At 37.5% G+C, this 14615-nt stretch overlaps 1 pseudogene across 1 annotated transcript; it reads left to right on the top strand.

Annotated features, from left to right (window-relative positions):
• The first annotated feature begins 1959 nt into the window (after window positions 1–1959).
• Window positions 1960–12992, top strand: LOC143878556 (peroxidase RIP1-like; annotated as a pseudogene). The gene is made up of 3 exons (XR_013251014.1): window positions 1960–2191; window positions 2296–2490; window positions 12445–12992. The product of XR_013251014.1 is annotated as a peroxidase RIP1-like (transcript).
• Window positions 12993–14615: the final 1623 nt, after the last annotated feature.

The raw sequence follows: 14615 nt of genomic DNA, 5'->3' as shown, positions 1-14615 counted from the left end.
GTTGAAACAGTCCTTCCAGTCTAGATTGGTGTCTAGGCATATAGCTTAGCATCTACATTGAACTACGATCGACTCTAATTCCAGTGAGGCTTGGATACGTAGGCAGTTTTGGATGCTTTGAATGGCATACCGAGCACGAGTCGGCCCATGACAAATGGTGGGATTTTATATATTAGTTTTTTTCTAAATTCTTAACTAAATTAATTAAAATATATAGGATTTCCCTCAAGTTAAAATTTTAGGAGAATATTCACTTAAATTGAATCCAAACAAATTAAGAAAATCAAGATACACATTAGGGATTACATTGAAATTAGATTTTAGGATGCATGTCACATAGTTCGCATATTAATGAAGAGTTGAATGAGCCATTTCAAAGAAATTCAAGAGAGTTAACTTTTGGAATTGAAGACCGGATTATCGGGCAAGAATGATGCTTGTGGTGGTAATTCCCCATACCTTCCATTCTCGTAATCAGGTAGCGAATCTAGATTTCTGATCATTTACGGGTCTTAGATCTCTTATCTAGGTGACGACTCTGTCATTCTTTTTTGCGTGAAGTTCGGATTGCTTTAGTGATCCCAAGTTCACGGAAATGACGAATTAAATCAATAATAAAAATATACGCGCCAATCGCGTGGGTACGAGAGACCAAGAGTGTGTGGCGGGTCGCGCCGCCCCTCTCGCGGGATCGGGTCCCACAAATCCTTGCAATGAATCAAAATTGATAGGTGGGTGAAAGATACTAAAGCAAGGGGCATGAAATATCAACAGCCTTTTATTAAAGAGAAATAATCAAAGCTTGGGCTCCCTACTTGTATATTTCGTTTTTACTATATATATTTCTGGTAGGGTCTGCCTAACCCTAGCTTACCGATCAAAAAAAAAAAAAGAGAAATAATCAAAGTTATTTTCGCCATGAGGGCTGCTAGCAAAAGGAAAATACTTTCAGTAAAAGAAAGGGTGATGATATTTTCAACCCCCTGCAGTACGTGCACACCCCCTTATAATGTGATTTGACATAAATGTGGGCAACTTGAAGCAAGAAAGCAAGCAAGCACTCCGTGGAACTGCTGGAACCTAGTTTCAGACATATTCACTACTCTGGAAGGCTTCGTATCCTGGAAAATCACTCACTCTTGGAGGGAGGGAAACAGTCCCGCTGATCTGCTATCGAAATCAAGCTACCCATTCAAGGGGCTAGACATACCGGTGGAGCACTCTACGGCCCAGCTCCTTCACCTCATTGAGGAAGACTGTAACGAAGTAAAATATGCCCGGGTTTATCTCCGATGATTTGTATTCCTGTATTGTGACCAGTCTGTGTATTTTTCTTCAGATTTGGTGCTGGTGGTGTAAGTGGGAGCTTGTTCCCATACTGTTGGCCTTTGATCCCCCCTAAAATGTTGATCTCCATTTTATTTAAATGATATCTGGTGGGGGTCCTGCCTAACCAGCTTACTTATCCAAAAAAAAAAAAAAACTTTATGTCAAATCACGTTATAAATGCAGGGGTGAAAATATCATCTCCCCAAAAAATATACTAGTCACACTGTCTAGACACTGCGAGAAAGCAAGGAAGATAGTACGAACCCCCATAAATTGCCAAAAAGTCCATGGACGTCGCAAAATCATATGTCTTTTCCATGTTCGTCTTTACTGTTGGCAAGTAATTCCGTTTTAGATGTTTTTTTTCCTCTCGGCATTTATCCTCTTAGACCAGTTCAGAGAAATCTTGCTTGCACCATTTGGGTTCTTATTTGTGAGTATATAAATTTATCTTACTCGAAGTTGCCTGGACGCAGTCTTATGAGTTTTTTATTCACTGGAAAAGGCTTTTGCTTACTGGATCATTACCATTAGGTACAAAGAAGTAACATAGGATAGTGACTGCTTACCACTCCTCTCCATCTATATATACATGTACACAACCTGGCCAAAGCATACCCATTACAAGTATTCCCTTGCTCATTAATTAGAGATAATGTCGTCTCCTTTCTTCTTTTAGCTATTGGTCATGTTGCTTCTTGCAACCACTGCCTTTTCTGAAGGCCTTTCCCCCACATTCTATCAAAAAATCTGCCCCAAGGCCTTACCAGCCATTAGGAAAGTAGTGGACGAAGCTGTGCAGAAAGAACGCCGCATGGGTGCTTCCTTGCTTCGCCTTTACTTCCATGATTGCTTCGTCAATGTATGCTCAAATTTGTGTTACGATTACACCTACCTAAGCATGATTATGTATGGAGTCTTGATGAAATCTCATTAATGGTTTCTCAGTTGATCTTGTTTTTTTAGGGCTGTGATGGTTCAATTTTGCTAGACGATACAGACAAAATTGATGGGGAGAAGAATGCCCTCCCCAACCGCAACTCGGCCCGAGGATTTGATGTTGTTGACAAGATCAAGTCAGCGGTGGATATAGTCTGTGGTGGCCCAGTTGTGTCTTGTGTAGATATATTGGCAATTGCCGCTCGGGACTCTGTTGTTGCGGTGCGTAAACACCCCTAGATGGATATATGCCCTTATTTTTATAAGTTCAATCTATCTATACACTTAATATATATATCCCCCTGTTTTTATAAGTTCAATCTATCTATATTCTATGCACTTAATATCTTCATTATATAAGAATATAATTCATATTAAGTGCATTAATAATACACAATAGATGGGAAATGATATCAGCACAACCATATTTTGATGTTTTCAAAAACCATCTTGCCTTTTAGTATTTACTAGTTGCAGACCCGTGCGATGTGCGGGGCGAGAAAAATAGTATATTTAGCATTTAAAACGGTTTTTTAAATAAAAAAGACGTATTTGTAATCAAGGTTTTAAATTTCTTTTTCGGTACCAATTTCGGACCCCACCGAAATCTGAAATTTCGTGCCGAAATTTGGTATTTCAGTTCGAAATTTCAGACCGAATTTCCAGAATTTCGGACTGAAATTCTGAAAATTTGAAATTTCAGACCAAAGGGCGAAATCCTAAATTTTGGATTTCAGCCGAAATTTAAAACCATGTTTGTAATGAGATGAAAATTGGAAATGCCGCTTGTGCCTAAAAAATGGAAAGAAAATGATGAAGAAGGATAAATAGCTCTTATAAATTACAAATTAGAAAATAAGAATGGAAATGGAAATGATAATTTGCACATGTCTCAGCTGACTTTCCTAAAAAAAGGAGTTGCATTTCCCATATCATAAGAGATTTAGATATTTTAAGAAACATTAAAATGTATATGCAAAGTAAATTTGAATGACAACATGCAAATGGGATTCTTCGTAGACCATGCTAGGGATGGGTCTAAAATAATTGGCCCCACCCCATTAAAACATGAAGTTATATCGTGGGTGCCACCTTATACATGAGCATGGGAGAGAATGTGGGACCGACCCAATAAAATATTATGCCAATTGTAGGGCCCATGCAATGCATGGTTTGACTTGTGTTGATGTGACTCACCCTTCAGAACATGGTGTGAAATATTGGGACCCACACTATGCATGGGTTTGGGTAAATATTGCGGGTCCTACCATATCAAAACAAAAGGTGTAACCCGGTAGGCCCAACCCATGCTATAGATGGCCCCACCCATATTATGCATGATGAGTATTGGAATCAGAAATAGAAAAAAAAATCCAAAAAAAATCTGAGGAAAAAGTTTTCCAATAAAAATAATTTCAATTACAAAAACGAATTACAATGGGAAGAAACATGATTAGTATACACATGGGGCCATGCAAGGCATGGGAGTGGGTGTAAAATGGTGGGGACACCATGCTATCCAAACTGTTCATTTCTTTGTCATCAAGATGGATCAGCCATGCCATAAAAATCTTATCCACCGGATGATCCTAACCATTCATATTATAGGCTGTAAATGAAGAGTATAGAAATTATCATCTGGATGGTCGGACTATGGAGATCCATTGTAGTGGCCTAGGAGAATTTGGATTACCAATTTTATTTTTGTTGTCATCGTGTTGCTTCTCCAAAAAAGCACAGGTGTCGATATCAAAATAAGGTGGTGCTAATATCAGCAATCTTCTTTCTTTTCTCAAAGAAGAGCTGAATGTCAAACAGTTGACGGTCTCATCTCGATAGGATGATCGTAACCTGACATATAGAGGATCCTATATTGTGATGTCTATATTAAATTAATACAGATTGGAGGGTTCAGATCATCTAATGGAGATGAGTTTTAGGCCTTACCCATTTAAGTTGGGACCCAACAAATGAATGGTTTGGATCAACCAACAAGGCCGGATTATCATTTTTAAAACATTGAAATATATTCCTTTTGTTTTCATATAAAACCTAGCATTATATAACTCTAAAAACATACCTCTTTAGCCTTTTCTTCTTCCTTCTCCACATGCTGCTGGTGGCATATATGCATTCCCCCAACCCATCTCGAGTCTCAACACGCTGAAATCAATAAAGGGAACTGGAAAATAGCCAAGCCTCACCAATTAGAAACGAAGAAAAACGATAAATTTGGAATGAAATTTATAGGGAAAAAAGGAACAAAGCAACGATCAAAATTGAAGAAAAGTTCTATGGAAAATGGGAGGCAAAAGAGCAAATGAAACGAAGAGCCCAAATACGTATTTTAAGTTGATTAGAATTGAAATGCATGTCTTTTAGAATTCCATGCGTTTTGAGAGAGTGAAGAGAGAGAGTTTTATAGAAATGGGTTATTTTTGCAGAATAGCGTTTAATAGAGTTTAATAGAATTAGGGTAATAACGCCCCAATTAATAGTGATAACGGGCAGGTTATTTACGGGAGAGAGAGAGAGAGAGAGAGTTGTGTGAATGGGGCTTTATAATATGTTGGAGAGAATTAGAAACAAATAGTTAAGAATAATGTAATTGCTGATTTTAAGGGATATTCCAGTATTGAGGAGGGTAATAACGCCCCAATTAATACTTAGAAAGGGCAGGGTTTTTAGGGGAGAGAGAGTTGCGTGAATGGGGATTTATATGTAGACACCCCCATTTTGCCCCACCTTAATCAGCGAAGGAGTTAGTATTTGCTATCTGCCTTTTCCATTGTCTTCCCTTTTCGTGTCCGTCTCTTATATTTTCTCAGCCTTTCGGTCATTTCCACTACGTTTTGTATCTTTCCGTCAAGTGTTGATGAGGGTTGTTTACAAGAATCTACACAAGAGAGAAGTTGGACCCATTTGGCGGGCCCGCGTTGACCATTTTGATCAAGCAAGTGTGCCCTGCATTTTTTTAATGGGAAACATGAGTTTTGAACATATTTGGATCCGAAAAATCAAATCGCTTTCCATTGGGGGTCCATATATTTTCGACCAATATTCGTTGTAGCCCATTAGTCAATGATTTGAATCATTTTGGCGGAACAACTTAAGGCTTTGTGGTTCAACAAATGGGCAATTCGGATCGTCCCTTAGGGATAATCTACATGGCACAACTGATTTCATTGTGGACCATCAACGGAAGGTTCGGATCATATTATGTGAGTACAAATTTTGGGTTTAACCAATTACATAGTAGCCAAGCAAATCAATGGTTCGAAGCATTCTAGTTTGAATCAATTTTGAGGAATATTCCGTTTATGCCGCAGCCCATCGCATGGACTGTTTAGATCATCAGAGGGAAGTAATTTGTGGGGCATGACCCGTGTATGGCCCATTTAAATTTGAACGGTGCGGATCACCCTACAAAAATGATTTAGGAGCACAATTAAGTCATATTGTGACCCACTTGGGAGGGGCGCATCCAATTTACATTATCGCCCATCAAATGAACGGCTTGGATCCGCCCATAGAATTGATCTAAGAGGGTGCAACCCGTTTGTGCAACTACCCATCAATGGAGAGTTCAAATAATCTTATCCTGGCAAGTTGCGGGGTATGTCCAATTTATGTGGCAGCTCATGGATGGCTCAGATCATCCCATTCAAGTGATTTTGGAGACACAGCCCTTTTATGTTGTGACTCAATCAAATATGCGGTTCGTATCATTTTATGAAAATGGTTGAGGGGGGCGCACCCAAGTTGCATCGCAGCCCATCAAGTGAATTGTCCGGATCATTCTATGGCTATGGGTTGCGGGCCGCAACCAATTTACAATGAAGACCCATCTATTGAACGTTTTGGATCATCCAATCGAGGAGATTTAAGGGGCACGGCCAATTTGTACAGTGGCCACCAACTGATCAATTAGGATCATTCCACGGAAATGATTTGTGACCCAACCTGTTTATATCGTAGCCTCTTAATTAGATGATTCGGATCATCTAATGGAAAGAATTCGGGCAGAGAGTGGACCCGCGCCTTTTTGCATGAGATTTTATAGGCTTTGGCCAAAGTAAGTGGGCGCATTTTTGCATGAGATTTTATGGGTTTTGGCCAAAGTAAGTGGGGTATGTTGATTCCATACAACTTAAAGGAGGGACCCACAATAGAAATCGAATTTGAATTTTTAATGGGATTCGGTCTGAGGGTTTTGACTCATGAGTCTGTCATTGTGATGAAAGAAGAAGAGTAGAAATTGAATGATTCGGTCACTATATGAGTGGCCCACGTGAGTTTTAATTCTTATAACAAGAGAAATCTTGTGGGTTTCATATTTCTTCTCATTTGAATCCTACTGTTATCAATGAGAAGTTTATTTTGGGAATGGTAGTAATGAATAAAAGGGTTATTCGGTCACCTAAAAATTAGTTGGGTGGAGGATACGAATGTAACTTTCTAATCTTTCACTCATATTTTCCATGCTTCCTAAAAAGAGGAAAGGCAATATTTTTAGGGAATGGAATGTTTATTTTTTTAGAAAAAGATACCCCAATGAGAAATCTGATTTTGCATCCCTCTTCAAGATGAATAGCTTTTCTCTCTCGTCCATTTAGGCAAATTCTTATTTCAGCAATTTATTAAGGAAAGCAATGTGACACGTTTGGGAGAGGGAAAGAATTTTGGGCAATTTTCTTCATTCTTTAAGATCTTTTAAACAAGCACAAAAGCAAGTCAATGAAAAAAAAATGGAAACAAGCCAAAGAAGAGAAGGCTCACATTAGAAACTTCTAAAATTATGCAATCCTAGGCCTTTTGCCTATAAATAAAAACCAAACCAAAGCATAATTTCTCTTAGAAAAAATTCGACCCTTACTCTCTTTCTCCTCTAAATGATATTTGCACTCCTTTTGTCCCAACATCAATAAAAGAAATCCAACCGACACTCTTTGGGGGGGAATGATCTCACATTATTTACTAGTAAATTTGAGAGATCCTTCAACAAAAATTTCAAAGCGTCATCGAAGGGATTTTCTAGAGCGTATAAAAGGGTGCGACAAAGCGTATACCTCGGATTAACGCACCCTAGAGACAAGGAGCGCGATCAACGGTAAGTTCCTCCATTTCTATAATATCAAAGATAGAAAAGCATGCTTAGGGTAGTTTATTCTTTGTTTTCTTCATGATTTTTGTAAAAGCTACCATGAATGATCTAATATGATTTTGGTGGGTCAGTAAATTTGATTATCGATTTTGGTAAAAAAGGAACCATTATATGAGAAAATTGGGTGTTTAACTGATTTGGATGTCTAGTAGCTTTTGAATCGTTTTTACAAAGTGAGTGTTTTAAAACCAAGAGTTTTTCGTGAAGCTATATTTTCTGAGTCTTAATGTGGTTAAAATAGCACCAAAAAACAAAAAATTCCTGTAGATTTCATTTGTTTTGATGGCTCAAAAATTCGTTTAAATAATACACGGAAATAGGATTTTGATAGTTCTAAAAATCGTTCATATAATAAAACCATTCAAAACTGATTGAAATTTGGTCCTCGGTAGATTTTTGATGTTTAAATATCATACAAAAATTTTCAAAAGATTTGGAGTTTATTATTATTTTTACTGGAATTGTTTTGATAAAATAACTTATTTTCATGTATATGAAGGACATGTTATTAAACGAACTCCTTAAAAACTGAAATTTAATAGCAAGATGAATTCACCAGTCAGAATCATATTATGAATTTCTCAGAAATTTTGGGCATATTTTAATATTTTTTATTGATTTTTAATTTCTCTGACCAGATTATGAATATATCTGTTAAAAATAGATAATTATCGAAATAATGTCTGAATGTTTTCTCATAATTTCCTATTTGTACGAGAATATTCTAGTAAAAGTTTGGTTGGATTTGGAATTAATTTGCTATATTTGTTAGTGTAATGACATCAATCTGACCCGAAAGTGGAAAATCAATTACAAATCGAATTTCAATCTTTAAAATCATGAAAAATTAAAGTAGAATATATTTTTCAAGAACACATCATATCCTAAAGTTTTTGAAACAGATAACTTAATTAGATATAGGCTTCTTTGTAAAATCATTAATCTGATCCAATTGTGAAAAATTCATTTAAAAATCCAAATTAATTCAAAACACCTTGAAAATTTTCAGAGAATTCTAACTTTTCATCATGTATTCAATAACTAAGCCATCTGAAACAGAAATCTTAGGAGTAATAGATTTTCTTTGTAAAATAACATGCTAGGATAATTTAGATGCCGAGATCGTAACAATAATCGTATACTAATTGCCATCGATTCAGCATAATTGGAGTGCGTAAATTATAGTATGTTATTGGCTCCGAGGTCTACTGTCCACAGAAATCCTGAGAAATATGCCAGGCAATAAGATACTATAACTTACTTGCTAAATTATATAAGGGTTGAGAGTACGATTCCCTTCCATAGTTGCGATTCAAGGCCGAAACTTGCGAACCATAGAGCCTTTGGTATTCCTTAGATGTTTAGGAATCGAAAATCCTTGAAATAAAAAATCATCAAGTTCAACAAATTGAACTAGCTCACTCCATGTCTTTGGAACCGTTGGATTACGGCTTCCCATCGTAGGAACCTTTAGGGCCCCCTTAGGAACACTTACGTCATGTCGTGTCCTAGGTTTTAGGGAGTCCTAGAGTTAGGGAGTCCAGCCTCATCACGACCGATTACTATTATTAGCAATTAAGTCATAGATCTAGTTACACTACTTATCCCTTTTTCTCATAGGACAAGCCTAGTTACCTAAGATGTAGGTTAACCTGCATTAGTCTAAGGGACAACTTGCACTTAACTAGGACCATATAGCATCTTAGATGAAGTCATAGGATAATAAAATCTTCAACTTGAACTAAATAATTTCTCTTAAACTGTTAAAACAGCCAATCCAGTCTAGATCGGTGTCCTAGATGAGTTAGGCATAAGTAGCTTAGTTTAGGTGCACCGAACTACGATCGACTCTGATTCCTGTGAGGCTGGGATACATAGGCAACTTGGATACTTGAGTGGCATACCAAGCCAGAGTCAACTCCACACATAAGTGGTGGGGTTTTGTACATTGATCCTTAAATTAAAAATAATTAAATCACTTAGGACTTTCCATGAAATTAGAATTTTAGGAGAACTTTCACTTAGATTGAATTCAAACAAATTAAGAAAATCAAGATATACATTTAGGAATTACACTGAAATTAGATCTTAGGATGCACGTCATGTAGTTCGCACATTAATATAGAGTTAAATGAGCCATTTAAAAGAAATTCAAAAGAGTTAACTTTTGGAATTGAAGACCGATTATCGGGCAGGAATGGTGCATGTGGTGGTAACTCCCCATACCTTCCATTCTCGTAACCAGGTACCGAGTCTAGATTTCTGATCAATTATGGGTCCTAGATCCCTCATCTAGGTGGCGACTCTGTCACTCTCTTTTGCATGGAATTCGGATTGCCTTAGCGATCCCAAGTTCACGGAAAAGATGAATTAAATCACACCTTGCTAGGCTCGGCGGCTTAACCCTGCCCTTATGGGTACTGGGTTGCACGTTTGTTTGCACCCTATGGCTTGGTTGCTGTCTGCTTGGTTGGGTAATTAAAATCAATAATAGAAAGCACACGCCATTCGCGTGGGTACGAGAGACCAAGAGAGAGTGTAGTGCCTCACGCGCTCGCGACCCTCTCGCGGGATTGGGTCCCACATTATAATATAGGGAAAACTACTAGAAACCCCCTAGATCAAAACATATCTACAAGAATCCCCCCAGACTTTTCATAATTACCATTGACACCATTTTGTGCCTTAAATTGCTTTTTTTTCCTTTACCTATTGTACCCTTCATTTTATTGCCCTTACAAACCCCTAAAATCTCTCCATCACTAAAGACCACATTAAAGCTTTGGAAATCTATCACTCTCAAATAAAGGAAACATCTCTCTCTAAGAAGATTGTATATGGTAAGTTCGTATAGTCCATTAATTTTCAAAAAGTATCTGTACGGGCAACACCTTAGGATGATCCAAACCATCCATTTGATGGGTTACAATGTAAAAGTACTTTACATGCCACACCATATGATGATCCAAATCGTCCATTTGATGGGCCACAATGTAAATATATTGAGGCCCAAAAACCATTTCTATATGATCCCAACACTTTGATCTATAAAAGTTTCCATAATATGCAGTTCCTCGATCTATAGATCAGAGGCTTGGGATTATCCTACGGAAATGAATTTTGGTCTACAACCTGTTTAAGTTGTGGCCCATCAAATGGACAATTTGGATCATCCTATGGTATGCCTATGAAATGGACGGTTTGGATCATCCTACGGAGTGCCCATCAAATGGATGGTTTGGATCATCCTACAATGTTCCAATCAAAATGACGGTTTGGATCATCCTACAGTGTGCCCTTCAAATTGACGGTTTGGGTCATCCAAATTTTTTAAGAATAATTGACTACACCGGCTTACACAGTATAAAATCTCACAAGAGAAGTTGCCTTTATAAGAGAGATTTAGCTGATTCAGTGATAGAGTGAGGGATTTTAAGGATTTCCATGTTGTCTAACCTAATGGTAAAATGGATAAAATTAAAAATTAAAAGCTATCAATGTACTATTGGTAATTAAGAATATTTTCGAGGGATTATGAAAGATACGTTTTTATCTAGGGGGTTTTTGGTAGTTTTCCCTATAATATACGGGGTAGAGGGGGGCTGCCACGTGGCAGCACCACAGTTTGTAGGATTCCGCTTTATATATATACACTAGTAAAAAAACCCCGTGCGATGGACGGGCCAACAAAGAACTGTACGGACCATATCATAGGTTGATCCAAACCGTCCATGTGATGGAACACAACATATATCGGTTGTGCCTGTAAAATCATTTCCATAGGCTGATCGTAGCCCTCCAATCTATAGAGGTTTCCATAAGATGTTGTTCCTCTTAAGGTGCCCGGAATTCGTCAATATTTTTCAAGGTGTCTTGAATCCGTAGTATTATGTAATATGTTCACAAAAATTCGTAGTATTACGTAACATCTGCCCCCCAATCCATAATTTTGAATAGAATATGTTGACTTTGTCCACTTGTTTTATTAAAAAAGCATAAAGGAGGGGGTAGGATTGAAATTATGTGGCTTTAATGGGTGCCTTTGTTAAAAAGCATAAAGGAGGGGGTAGGATTGAAAATATGGGGGTTGAATGAGTGCCTTTGTTTAAAAAAGTAAAAAAAAATTGAAGTGTAATTCTATTAGAATTTTGGGAGAAATTCAAATAATTCTCTCCTTTTCTCTTTTGCTATATATATACTAGTAAAAAACTCTGTGCGATGCACGGGCCGACAAAGAATTGTACGGACCACGTCATAGGTTGATCCAAACCGTCCATGTGATGGAACATAACATCAATAGGTTGTGCCCCAAAAATCATTTCCATAGGCTGATCCTAGCCCTCCATCTATAGAGGTTTCCATAATTCTTTTTAAATCGGATGGTTAAGATCACCCTATAGATTTTTTATTAAAAAACCATAAAGGAGGGGGTTGAGATTGAAATTATGTGGCTTTAATGGGTGCCTTTGTTAAAAAGCATAAAGGACGGGGTAGGATTGAAAATATGTGGGTTGAATGCGTGCATTTGTTAAAAAAAGTCAAAAAAAGTGATGTGTAATTCTCATAGAATTTTCAAAAAATTCAAAAAATTCTCTTCTTTTCTCTTCTGCTATATAGTATAAAAAATTCAAAAAATTCTCTTCTTTTCTCTTCTGTTATATAGTATATATATATATGATAGAGCTGTTAAAAGGTTATTACATTTCCCAAAAAGCTCTCACAAGCCAATTAAAGAAGAAAAGACAGATGGGTTTGTGCAAATGCCAAAATATAGTTGTGCTGATAACTTTCACTATACATAATATTCTTACACACTAGCACCATCCCACATATTTTCTCTGTTTTGGTTAAAAAAACAGGCAACTTGGTTAAATTAACTTTCTTAATAAAGGTAACACTTTTAAATGAGGATTATAAAGTATTACTTACAAATTAGTAGTTCCGGTTTATTTGCTTGATTGTTCAATCTCGTAGTGACTTTTATGGGCATTTTGTTTGTTGCGTTTGTATAGTTAGGAGGTCCAACATGGAAGGTGCAGCTAGGGAGGAGAGACTCAACCACAGCGAGCCGGACAGACGCGAACAATGACATTCCTGCTCCCTTCATGGACCTGCCAGCTCTCATTAACAACTTCAAGAAGCAGGGTTTAGGTAAGCGGAACCTGGTGGCCCTTTCTGGTGGACACACCATAGGGTTTGCACGATGTCTCAACTTCCGAAACCAGATCTACAATGAAACCAACATTGATGCTAGCTTTGCCCGAGAGCTTCGTGCATCGTGTCCCGTTCTGGAGGAAACGACAACCTCGAGGGCCTGGACATGACGCCCACACGTTTCGACGTGAACTACTTTAAGGACTTGGTTGGGAAGAAAGGACTCCTTCATTCTGATCAGGTTTTGTTCAATGGTGGTTCAACTGATGGATTAGTGAGGAGCTACAGCTACAACTCAGAAGCTCTCTCAGCCTATTTTACGAAGTCTATGATGAAAATGGGAAACATAAAGCCCTTGACCAGAAAGAAAGGGCAAATTAGGAAGAATTGCAAGAGGGTGAATTAAGAGAAAGTAGGGTTACTAGGGTGGGTTTCTTTTGGTTGTCTTTATAGGCCGGCTGCACCGATTGTCTTTGTTTGATTTTATTTAATAAGCTTTTCTTTCTGTAAACATTGCCATATTGTTGAGTTGGAGGATTTTTCTCTTGGGCTCGAAGAAGCCAAGTTGTAAGATGCAGAAGTTATGAAATAATACTTTCGATAACCAATTTCACAATAACCACCAGACTCTCATGTGGTGTAATTCTTGTCCTTCTGGGCTTTTAATTAGTACTTTAGCTTCTAAATTCCAACACTTTTATTATTGATATTCATATTTAATAAATGCCTTACCCTTATTTTTTCAATATATATATATATGAGAAAAGTGTTCCTGCGCAGCTGCTCAGATAGCTGGTTCAAAAACTCATGTGGCCCCACATTTTTGGAGTGATCCAAAGAATTCATTTGGAAAGGCCCTTCCATGAATAGGGTGTGTACCAAAAATGAGCCCTTAAGGATCATCCTAACCCTACCATTTGTGGAGGGAAAAAATGGTCAGAAACAGTGTCTGTCCATTTTCCCCTCCACCTTTCATTGGGTTAGGATGATCCTATAGGGATGATTTTTGGTATACACCCTATCCATGGAAGGGCCTTTCAAATGAATTCTTTGGATTACCCAAAAAATGTGGGTCACATGAGTTTTTGAAGCAGCTGCGCAGGAACACTATTCTCTCTCTCTCTCTCTGTATATATATATATATATAGAGAGAGAGAGAGAGATAGAGTCTTAGTTGACCTTTCTGCAATTTATTCTGACTTCTCCCTTGTTGGAGATTAATTCAACTTGTGGGGCCCACATAAAGCCATGCCTATCTCATTCTACTCTAGAAAACCTGAGAGTCGGTGTGTTTTTGGTGTTTATTATATTAATCTTGATAGGGTCTTGTAGATGATTTATAGGAAGAGAATTATATCTCTTATAGGAATGGTAGAAACATATGGCTTTTTTAGTGTTGCACGTATGAGGCAAATATTATTATTTAAAGATTGGAAGGGGTTACTTTTAAACGGCTGAAGGGTATAGAGAAAGACGGATTTCACAACACCGGAAAATCCTCTTCTCAAATAGTGAAACCAAAGTTTACACTAGCCCAAGATGAACAACCAAGTAGAAGAAGAACAATGCCCAAAAGAGATGTGCTTCAATATATGATAGAAAGAACAACACTACAAGATAAACAACAATAAAAAGAAGAAAGCTTCAAGAGGAAAGCTTGCACACAAGAGAGCTTCAATGGAGGTCTAGGTTGTGGAGAATCTCTACCAAAATGAAGTTAATGAGAATAGGCTTAGTGAAGGAAAGTAAAGAGAAGATAGCTTAGGTAAGTGGTAGTGGGTATGGGAAAGTGGTGTCTTAAATGCTTAGGGAAGTAGTGGGTTTGGAGTCCAAGTAAATGTTTGAATTTGAAATAGGTAGGTAGTGGGAAAAGATGGAGCAAACATGTGTGGCTCACACATGTGCAAGCTAGGCAAAAAGACCAACATGCCCATGGACACAAAAGTACATATTTGCCCTCACTACAACACTCAAAATAAAAATAAAATAAAGCTACCCAAAAAATACACTTTAAAATTTAACACTCCCC

Source organism: Tasmannia lanceolata, unplaced genomic scaffold (genome assembly GCF_043159265.1).
Source record: "Tasmannia lanceolata isolate RefF3 unplaced genomic scaffold, GAP_Taslan_0.1 ptg000006l, whole genome shotgun sequence".
In the NCBI taxonomy this organism is placed as follows: domain Eukaryota; kingdom Viridiplantae; phylum Streptophyta; class Magnoliopsida; order Canellales; family Winteraceae; genus Tasmannia; species Tasmannia lanceolata.
The sequence above is the reverse complement of the archived record's forward strand: the minus strand, read 5'-3'. Positions and strand labels throughout refer to the sequence as shown.